General features: G+C 45.0%; 1 pseudogene across 1 annotated transcript in view; it reads right to left on the bottom strand.

The window, feature by feature from the left end:
* Window positions 1-188: 188 nt before the first annotated feature.
* Window positions 189-11,085, bottom strand: part of LOC101962249 (speedy protein E4A-like) — a 58,208-nt pseudogene continuing 47,311 nt past the window's right edge. Inside the window, exons 3-7 of the transcript XR_013426800.1 lie at window positions 6,158-6,324; window positions 5,887-5,989; window positions 4,260-4,316; window positions 3,580-3,668; window positions 189-2,804 (exon numbers count right to left, since the gene is read on the bottom strand). The product of XR_013426800.1 is annotated as a speedy protein E4A-like (transcript). The remainder of the gene's footprint in view (window positions 2,805-3,579; window positions 3,669-4,259; window positions 4,317-5,886; window positions 5,990-6,157; window positions 6,325-11,085) is intronic.

Raw genomic sequence — 11,085 nt, 5'->3', positions numbered from 1 at the left:
GGCTCAAGCGGTAGCGCACTTGCCTGGCATGCGTGGGGCACTGGGTTCGATCCTCAGCACCACATACAAATAAAATAAAAGATGTTGTGTCTACCGAAAAACTAAAAAATAAATATTAAAAAAAACCCTGTTAAACCACAGTATCATTTGACAACAAACAATCTAGAATAATATGATCATATGTATCATTAAGGTAGAAAGATTTTCACCTTTATTCAATTTCCCTACAAATGCACTGAGCTATGTTCTTCAAAAGAACATAGGCCCCTCTGAAAAAAATCACATAGCACATATGATCTTTTACAATCCATACTTTAAAAAGACAGAAAAACATGTCAAGGCAAGTTAAATAACAGCAGCTCAATATTCACAATAATGATGATTGAATATCAAATGAAACTTTAGACTGTGGGGTAATGCCACTGAGATATAAAAGTAACAGATAAAATAGATTAAAAACTTCAGAGAAATAATTATGTACACAAACAGTTATAACACTAATTACAAAACTAATAAGAAATAACAATTTTCCAAACACCATCTATCTCAAAACTATTTAAAATAAACATAGATAAAATAAGCAACATTAATCATATGTACTAAAACTATGATAATCCTATGAATAAGTCATCTCCATGCTTCGTATTCTTAAGGAATGTATGACCCAAGATGAATTAAAAGAAGAGGGTAAAAAAGACAATTTACAGGTGAGTGAGATATTCATGGCTAAAGGACATTCATTCACTTTAGACCAAGATCAACCTTTCACCCGCCGACATTTGGGCCCAAATTGTCTGGGTTAAGGATTTCTAGTGCGTCCTGTGTGACAAATTGTTCTCTCTCAGGTCTGGATGAGCAACGTCAGAGCACCCAGCACACCTCTCAGAGGTCATCTATGTGGTTGGGGTTTGAAACCATGAAGCTGACTTGGAGATTCAGTCTTTTTCACCTCTACAGAGGTGGCTGTGGGTGGGAGATGGACAGGACTGGATCAAGAAGTTAGGTCCTTGAGTGTCCTAAATAAACAATAAGTGACCCTGTCATCAGGCCAGGGATACAGAATTTTGTCCCTCTCCTCAGGCCTCCATGGTACCAGGACTTCTAGACAATGAGGGTGTGATCTCAGCCCCACACCCAGAGCTCCGGATCATAAGCTTGAATCTTGGAAAGAAAAAGAGCCCCCACCAAAGCTGATGACTTTACAGGATATTGAGTGTTTTGAAGTTAAAGTTAATTTATTTTCCCATTCCTTAAAATTACTTCACTTTGATATAGACTTTCTAGTCACCATGATTCAACAGTCTACAAATATCTCAACAAATATAATGTTGAGAAGCTTGATTCTATTAACTAAGTTCTGTCAGCTACAAAGCAAATGACATATCAAGGTGTAACTATTAGATTTATTTAGCCTGGTGAGAAATGAAGTAGCTATATGTGGATATCACAACATTATTTCACTTATTACTAACATGGATAACACAGGAGCATATTATATAAGATGTGGGACATCATATTTTCAGCTTTCTTTTCAATAAAAATTAAGTATACTTTCCTATTCTATATCAGATAAGTAAATTATGGTAGCTGTTTAGAAAATTTTGTGAAGATGCTTTGACAGATACAATCATTTTGGTGTCCCATCTAAATCAAACTTGAAAAGTTGATTTTATCAAGAGACAACTTTATTATTGTCTCTGATTTGAGTGGAATAATGGTTATTGATATTTATGCTTGGATCCATATCAAAACAACTTAGTTACATAGTTAAATGTATTTTTAGTTTTCGGTGGACATAACATCTTTGTTATGTGGTGCTGAGGATCAAACCCAGGCCGCATGCATGCCAGGCGATCGCGCTACCGCTTGAGCCACATCCCCAGCCCCGTTAAATATATTTTTAATCATTAAAATCCTTTTATAGTTTCAACATAACCATAAGGTTGGCAGGTCAGTAGTTTTGGTATGATTTTTGTTTAAAACTAAAGAGTACATCTCAGTGTTCCAGACAAATAATTAAACTATAATTTTAGTTAGATCCAAAGTAGTAATTAATTGTGCAAAAATTGTATGAGTGAAAAAGTACTTCACCATAAAATGTTCTGCTTTGTGAATAATTTTATTATAGTATGAAAATTCCTTCATCTCATTTATCCACTTCCTTTAAAATAAACCATAGACTACAATTGTTAAATCTATCTATACATAAATATATACTAAAGACCCAAGATATATATCTAAAAAATCACTTATATGTGCTTTATTAAACTATAGTTCCCTTAATGCATAGAAATTGGATTTGGCTTTACATTTTTAATGTACTTTACTTTTTCTCAAGATATGAACTTCATTTTCCTAAAATGGAACTTTCTTTTATTACTTGAATCACTTATGTATACCTAGTAAATTTCCATGAATTTTTTGTTAGATTGCATACAGTAAATTGAGATACAAATCTGGTTTACTACAAAAAAAAAATGCAACAAACTAACTGATGACTGCCTGGAAGTCCTTCCCTCTGTGCACAACCTACAGAGTTTCTCCCCTTCCAATCCCACCTGCAGCCACCCACCTTCCTGTGTCTCTCCAATCAGCCCATACGTCTCCCCCCACAAGCACACACAGCACCACCCACCTCCTCACACTCCTCCTTGGAAACTCGACTGTTCCAGCCCATGGAGCAGATGAACTGATAGCGCAGTTTGTGGAACAGGGGACGTTGGGCGTAGCTTTTCCCATAGAGGAAACGAAAGATGCCTTGTTTAGGAGCCTGGTTGTCCTCCTCCATGTCATTGGCCAGGTAGCTGGGGAAAGAAACCAGGTTGTTCCTCAGAGGCACAATCAGGAGGGACCTCCCCTTGGAGTCAGCTTCCCAAAATGGACTCCCAGAGGACCATCTTCAGACAGGACTGCACCAGCCCTATTAATTGTTACGGAGGACCACACCTTGGTCCAGAGATCTCTGCCAGACACACACCTTCTGAAGGACTCCAGCCTTTTTCTAGAAAGCATTGAGCAACACAGTTGTGGGAGAGGCCTAAAGGGTGGTTGGACCCATCTTGGAAGGATTTTCAGAAGGTATGTACAAGGCCAAAAATGTGAGAAGCCATCTGTAAGAAGGACCAGAAGGAAGCACTTTACACTGTGCCTGTGCCAGGCTGGGAATTGGGCATCTGTCTTGGAAATCCAGAGGCAGAAGACAACAATGTTGGTGTAGTTACAGGAAGGAAGAGCAGTCAGATGTGGCTGCACCTTCCGTCTCTCTGCCAGGAACATAATGCTTCCTTCACTCCTTTTAAGTGAGCTTCATGTTTCCTTTGGTTTTCTTTAATTTTTTTTAAATCTGGCCTTAATGAAGCTCATATGTTTGTTTTGACTAGGAGAAGTGTGAAAAACAACCATACTACAATGCTATAATTTCTTGTACATAGGAGGGTCTTGGGTAAGCTGGAGAACAGGAGGTCCCAAGAGCAAACAGGACAAAGAGGCTAAAGAAAAACTATAGGTTAGTGCCCCTCTGCTCCCATTCTACCCTCCCAAGTAATGAATCCTGATTGATGAAGGAGACCAAATACTCACAGGGCCAGAAAGAAAGTGGATTCGTTGGTACTGCCAGGAGAAGAGGCCAGCCCGGCTAAAATAAGCTATGACCATAGACAAAAGGTATTGATGGAGAGAGAGGAAAGACAGAGAGGTCATATCCTAGAAGAGAAGGAAAGAGGGGAAAGAAGAATGGAGGTCTGGGGTAGAGAGGGCTCCTAGGAGATGGTAGCTGAGTAAGGAGACCTGCTTCTTTGGGGAAGGACAGGAAGGATCAAGGTCAATTGGAGCAGTCGGGGAGAGAAGGCCTAGGTGTGCACTGGAGGGCCAGATCTCAGGGGACCTTTTGAGGGAAGGCATGTAGGTGAGCTGGGTGAAGAGGGTCTTGGGTAAGCTGTAAAATGGGGGGTCCCAAGGAGAGCAAAGAGGAGAGGAGCCCAGAACCTCAGGTGACAACAAGTAAAAGGGGGTAGACATGCAAGACTGTGGACTTGGGCTTGAAGCCCAAAGCACCCCAAGAAGAAGCAAGGTCCACCTGTCCTGTCTGCAAGAAACTGCTAGGTCCTGAAGGGAAATGTGACAAGCCACAAAGGAGCCAGGACTTGGCACATTTTGTTGGCTCTACGTGGAGGCAGAGGGAAGGACCATGGGCCAGAAATCCCTCCTCATCCAGGCTGTGCTGGAGCAGGAACACTGCCCGGTGGAGAACAACCTCACCTTGTCAGACACCCTCAGGTTCTTGTCCCAGGCCAGGAATCTTTTGACAACAGGATCCTCTGTGAGCAGAACACTGATGTTAGTTGGGAACCAGAAGGGGCTTCAATGGGAGATAGAGAGCAGAGAGGAGAACAGGACCTCCCTTGGAGAAGGTGTGGGATTGTTGCCCAATAGAGGTGGATAGGAAGAGATCAGGAACATTCCTGGGAAAGTGGCTTAGACCTGAGACCCCCCACCAGGGAAACAACTGAGTGAGGGTTTGTGTAACAGAAAGGTATCTGTATGAGTAAGAGCTTCTAGTAAACTGTGAGGGCCCATCATCCCCCCCAAATACACCACCTTACAACCAGAGTTATTAGATCATTTCTCATTAGATAGTTATAACAGCGTGAACATGGTCCCATTAACCACCTCTCAGGAAGGATGAAATGTATTACAGCCACATTGTCTGCAATCAGTGAGGACAATTGGAACCAAGCTCTGTGATCCCAAGCTGGGACCTTTTCATTTCTAATATAAGCATCCATCTTCTAAGAATCTCTGAGGGCAGATGGGTTCTGAGTCCTCCAGGAATGGGTAGATCAGAGATAGCAGGGCTCTTTGTGAAAAGTGCAGTGGCTGTAAGTTTCCCCTTTGTTTAACTCACACCATGATGCTTGCCAGTTACTTCACATTTGAACTAACTTTGTGACAAACATCACTAACATCAACACCAAGAACCAGGAGACCAGGTGCCGGATCCCTGCCCAATCCTCTCATTTGTCCCCATAGTGCCTGCTCCTAACTTGGTTGCCTCCACGTGGTTGAAATAAAATCTTTGCTTCATCCTCTGCCCAAGTTCAAACTCTACTGTGTTCTGCGTAAGAAGCTGTCCTGAAGCTGGTATTTCTTAACCCCCTGTGGTTCTGAAAAACTTCCTTGACCATGAACTTGACAGGGAAAAGTCTGAATATATAAGAGGAGAGCTTCGTCCAGAAGTAATAAGTCAGTGGGCAGCATATATTCAGAAGTGAGTTCTGGCCATAAGCCATTTTATTGTGAGCAAACTGTAATGAAAATAGAGTTAATGAGAGTATCTTCGTTGTGGAATATGTGAACAGTTGCATGGAATATCCTACTGTGTCATATTCACATTGTTGTAAATAAATCTCCATACTTGGTATCCTTAGGGAAGAATGATCCAAATGAATGAAAAGTGTAAAAAGGCAATTAATTTATGTGGAGAGAGGGAAACTCATGGCTAAGAATTATTCACTTTAGACCGAAAACAACTTTTCATCACTGCTGACATTTGGGCCTAATTCTCTGAGTTAAGGATTTCTAGCACATTTAGACAAACTGTTCTCTCTCAGGTCTGGCCAAGCACCCTCATAGCACCCAGCACATCTCTAGGAGGTCTTCTGTGTGGTTGTGGTTTTGAGGCTATGAAGCTGCCTGGGAGATTCAGGCTGTGTATGCATGGCTATGGTGTTGCATGGTGTGCAAAAGGTGGCTGTGGTGTTACATGGTGTGCAGAAGGTGGCTATGGGTGGGAGGTGACAGAAGGGCATCCAGCAGCTGGGTCCTTTGGATCTCTTAAATAGATAATGAATGACCCTGTCAGCAGGCCAGGGATACAGAATTTTGTACCTTCCCTCAGGCCGATGACCATAGGCCTCCATGGTTCCAGAACTTCTAGGGCATGAGAGTGTGATCTCTGCACAAACCCAGAGCTCTGGGTCATAGCTTGAATCTGGAAAGAAAAGGGGATACCACAAAAGGAGATGGATGACCAGAAAGACCCTCCCTCCTTATGCAGCCTCCACAGAATTCTCCCCAGATCCCACCTGCAACTACTCGCTTTCCCATGCCTGTCCTATCCAGCCCTTCCCTCTCTTCAAGCACACATGGCTGCACCCACCTCCACACATTCCTCCATGGAAACTCGAGTTTCCAGCCCATGGAGCAGATGATTGGTAGCATGGTCTGTGGCACAAGGGATGCTGGGTATAGCTCTTCCCATAGAAGAAACTAATGATGTCTTGTGTAGGAGCCCGGTTATCCTCCTCCATGTCACTAGCCAGGTAGCTGGGGAAAGAAATCAGAATGCTCCTTAGGGGCACAAAAGGACCTCCATTTGGTGTCCTCATCCTTAAAAAGAATTCAGGCTGACCATCTTAAGACAGGACTACATCATTCCTATCCAGAATTAACCCTTGGTCTGGAGGCCTTTGTTGGACAGACACCTTCTGCAGGGCACCTCTCACACCCTGATGCTACTGAGAAACCCTCTGCAGCACCTGAGGCTGCTTATTGCCAGTGCAGTTGACTCGGTTTTCCCATCTCCATCCTCACCCACTTCCCTTCTGCTTTTTCCAGGTGCTCACATCTGTGTCCCCCATAGGTCAGGACCTGACCCTGGTTTATTTCTCTCCTACCAATTTGCTAGTGGATGGCTTGGTTTACATTGAGCACTTATTCAAAAAGCTGTTGATAGATCTCCTTCCCCAGGTTCCTATTCCCTGACATGGAGGACCCACTTTATAATGTTTTGTTGAACACATGAATGAATGAATGAAGCTTTATCCATAGACCAGTGCCTTATGACCACGTCGTAGACTAAGTACTATAACATAAACACTTTGCAAGATAAAAAGAAGTCAGCTTAGTATTTGTAAATATTTGGATATTTGGATAAGACCCTGCCTTCCTGAGGTGTTCAGTGCAGCGGGATTAGGGCAAGGGGCAGGGAACATGATACCATCTTATAATGGGCCTTAGCACTGCCAGGCTGCAGAGGGTGACTGATCTGGGAACAGAGCACAGATTTGTTTTGTTTTACAGACAGGGTTTTGCTTTTTTTTTTTTTTTTTTTTTTTGCACAGCCTGTTGTCCAACTCCTGGGCTCCAGCGATCCTCTTGCCTGAACCTCTGAGTAGCTGAGAGTACAGATGGTGTTAGTTTTTAAGCTGACTTTAAGAATAGGTCATTTTGGGGTATGGGGTTGGGGCTCAGCAGTAGAGCACTCACCAGCACGTGTGAGGCCCTGGGTTTGATCCTCAGCACCACATAAAAATAAATAAAATAAAGGTATTGTGTCTAACTATATAACTAAAAATAAATATTAAAAAAGAATAGGTCATTTTTAATGAGATACAAATGTATGAAACCAGCTTGACAGGAAATACAAGATAAAGAGGAAAGAGAGGGCATTTAGAAGATAGGTAGTAAAGGAATTTAATGGTGGAAAGATTGTAGAGAGGGCTTAATTCCACATGAGGACTCCATTTTTGGTCTAGAAAGTGATGAGCAACACAGTTGCTAAGGAGGCCTGGGAGGTGGTTGGACCCCATTTTGGAAGGATTTTAGGGAATGCATAGAAAGCCTCAGGCCTAGGAGTCATTGGTAAGAAGGGCCAGCAGGGAGCCCATTACAGTGAGCCTATACTGTGTAGACAGACCTGAATTGGGCGTCTCTCTTGGGAATCCAGAGGCAGAAGGCAATGCGACATTGGTGCAGGTACAAAGCTGTCAGATGCAGCTGCAGCTCCAGTCTCTGCAGGGATGAGATGTGCCCATTCTTCCTTCCTCTCAGGTGGGCTATATGTGTCCTTTGGTTTCATTGATTTCTTCTGATATTAAGGTAGTTTAAATGTTTGTTTTTACTATAACTTCAAGAAAACTATGCTATACTGCTGCCATTTCTTCTACCAAGTGCAAACAGGACAAGAAGTTAAAAATCAGAGGACAGGCTAGAGCCCCATTGTTCCACTCCTACCCTCTCTGGTAGTGAATCCTTGTTGCGGGAGTAAAAGTGACAATGGTGACAGAAACCACATGTCCAGCCCTCCAGGGGACATTTATCTGGGTGCTTTTCTGTTTCAGGTAGAGGATGGACGCCACACTTGGATGTCCAGGAGGCCATGTGGTGAAGAGGGGCAGAGCCAGAACTCCTGGACCCCACCCAGTTCTCGATTCCCTCTTTCCATAGCCCAGATCTGGGAGGCTGCTTCAGTCTGGTTTCTGCACTGTGACCTCTAGTTGCCATGTCTCCTTAGGTACCAATTCTGTCCTTTCTGCTTGGGGACACTACTGCCTTGCCCAGCTGTTCTCCTGCTCTGTGGCTTGGAGACTCCTCATCTGGCCAGTGAGCTGTTCTTTCTTTGGTCTGGCTTCTCTCAGCAATTTAAATTTCTAATGATTGACATTTCTTATCTTTTTCCCTCTTTTTGAATTTGTTTCAGAGGGGACAAGAAGTCTGGACCCTGTGAATTCCATGTTGGGTAGAAGTGGCCAAAGTTTACCTTTGGCACTCATTCTTTTCCCCCAGGGTTTCACTAGTTCTTTGGATCATGATGGGGAACTTATCAAGGTACAGGGGCATTGACTTTCTAAAGTACAAGTGAAGGTGAAAGGAGAAGACTCAGCCATGTGAGCCTGCCAAGGCAGAGGTGGGCAGAGCTTCCTTGGAAGCCTTTTTCTATTCACATGGCCCCCAAGGCTGAGCAAGGGGTTGTCACTCACCAGGATTGCAGCCTGGTTCAGAGGGTCTCTCTCATTGGAGGACTCAAGACCTGCTACAGCCCTTCCCTCTAAGGCCCTGATCATACCTCACCTCCCCACAAAAATATTTCTTCTTTATTTCCTACTGTAATGATTTTGATTTCTTTGGGATCCCTATTGCCTTGTCCAACCAGAAGTTTCCAAAACTAAAATTATAACAGTGAAAACATTGTCATTCCCATTCAATTAGAATCTGTGGGGATAGGCCCAAGCACCTGGGCTGTAGTGTTCCTCTATGCGACTTTATGCTGAAAGGCTGGTCCTTGCAAAGCATTTCTGTTCACTCTGCCATCTCTCTAGTATAACTGTCATTGTTGTATCAGACAGCATCCATAGGAGGAAAAGAGAAGTGGAGAGGTAACAGTGGATTCTAGGCCAAACCTAAGAATTTACTTTAGTTTGGAAAATATATCAACATATAGTAAGACCAGCACTGCCTACTTGTAGCCAAAATAATCAAGGCTTTTCATGGTTCACAACAGAAAATTTAGCTGGAACAGAATTTTGATACTTTTGCATAATCATGAATCACTTCAGTATTAGATAAGGTCTTAGCAAATGTCATTGTGGGAAACCAGAGTACAGTTACTAAGAAGCTAAGATAGCTCTGATGTTCTGGGCAATTATAATCTTATGGGACCACAAATGGAGGCATGGGCTGTCCCTGACTGAAACATCATGTGACATGTGAGTGCATTAGAAAGCTGTCCACTAGAAGAGTGTGTGAACTTCTTGGTTGTTATGGGTGGACCCAACCAGCTCTGTTGGTCACAGTTATCATGAATGGAAACTGGATAAACAGAGCATCCTGGCAATGGTCTTCTATTATAATAGGACCTGCTTCCTGACCAGCACCACCTTTCACATCAGGGAGAGACTTAGAGGGCAGCTCAGGCCTGTGAAGAAGAAGCCAAGGAACATGCAGGTCTCTTGGAAGGCCTCTGGGACCTCATCCAACTGTGAACATTTATGATTGTCTAATATGGTGGATACTTACTATGCCAGCAAGTTGGATGAACTAAGTTCACTTCATTCATATTTGGTATGGGTACATTAGAGTCATGGAAGAGATCAAACTACAAAGCATACAGATGTGCCTGTGCATAAGGTCTAATAGTATATTAAAAGAAAGACTTTAGGGATCCAACATGGTGGCCGGCGAGGAAGCAGCGATTCTAACGTCTTCACTTTAACCGGATAAGAAAGACCCATCGGAACAGCGGCAGCCTACCTACGGAGGAACTTCTAGCATAATTCCCTTAAGAAGAGAGCTGCCGTGAACTGGTAGGTTTATTGGAAGTGACAGTTTGTCCCAGAGAAGTGGATCTTGGACGGCCACGCGGGCACAGAAATCTAGTCCCGCAGCCATCAGCCGCTCCCGCAAGCGGCTCCCCCGGGAGGCTTAGCTCTCGCTCTGGGAGGAGCCACATCACCCGCCCGGTTCCTAACCACGCGGCCACAGCTACCTGGCTCTACAGGTAGCCCCGCGGCGGGTGCAGAAATCAACTTCTGCAAACAGCAGCCGTTTTTTGCAAGCGGTAGACACCCGGAGCGACTTGGCCCGCCCCGCCCGAACCGGAATTCGGCCTCCGCCATCCGGGCTCCCCTGGGAGGCCTAGTGCTCGCTCTGGGAACAGCCGCCTCACCTGCCCGGTTCCTAACCACGCGGTCGCAGCTACCCGGCTCTACAGGTGGCCCCCCCGGCGGGCGCAGAGGTCCAATCCCGCAACCACTAGCAGCTTCTGAAAGCGGCGGCGGCCCGGAGCGGAGTGGCAGCCCAAACCGGCAGACGCCTCCGCCATATCGGCTCTCCCCGGAGGCCCTGCTCTCGCTCGGAGAACAGCCAAACCACCCGCCCGGATCTTAACTACGCAGACACAGCTACCCTGCTCTTCACGTGGCTCCCGGTGGCCCGACTCAGCTAGAAGGGTCCCCGCATGGCCCCGTACATGGCCATGCCCTCCGGGCTCTGCTAATAGCCCCGCCCACCTGGCGAACAACCGGGAAACTTCAAAATCTCTCTGTGGGCGTGACCGCAAGGACCAAAGGACTCTCGACACCCAACTCCCCTTACTGCCAGAGTCAGGCAGACCTGAGACCCACCAACGGAACAGGCCTAGAGGCCTGCCAGCATGGTAGATACGCCACTCCAATTGGAGTAGGGGGGCAGAGCAGAGCAGCCGCACGCATCCGGATCAGGCCCAACGACCCGAGGGGGTGATAGTCATATCGCCACAATTGGAGGGGGGGCAGAGCAGAGCCGCCACCCGCTCCCGCAGGGTGGGCA

Source organism: Ictidomys tridecemlineatus, chromosome 10 (assembly GCF_052094955.1).
Source record: "Ictidomys tridecemlineatus isolate mIctTri1 chromosome 10, mIctTri1.hap1, whole genome shotgun sequence".
NCBI classification, from domain to species: Eukaryota; Metazoa; Chordata; class Mammalia; order Rodentia; family Sciuridae; genus Ictidomys; species Ictidomys tridecemlineatus.
Note: the sequence above shows the minus strand (reverse complement) of the source record. Positions and strands in the feature narration are given on the sequence as shown.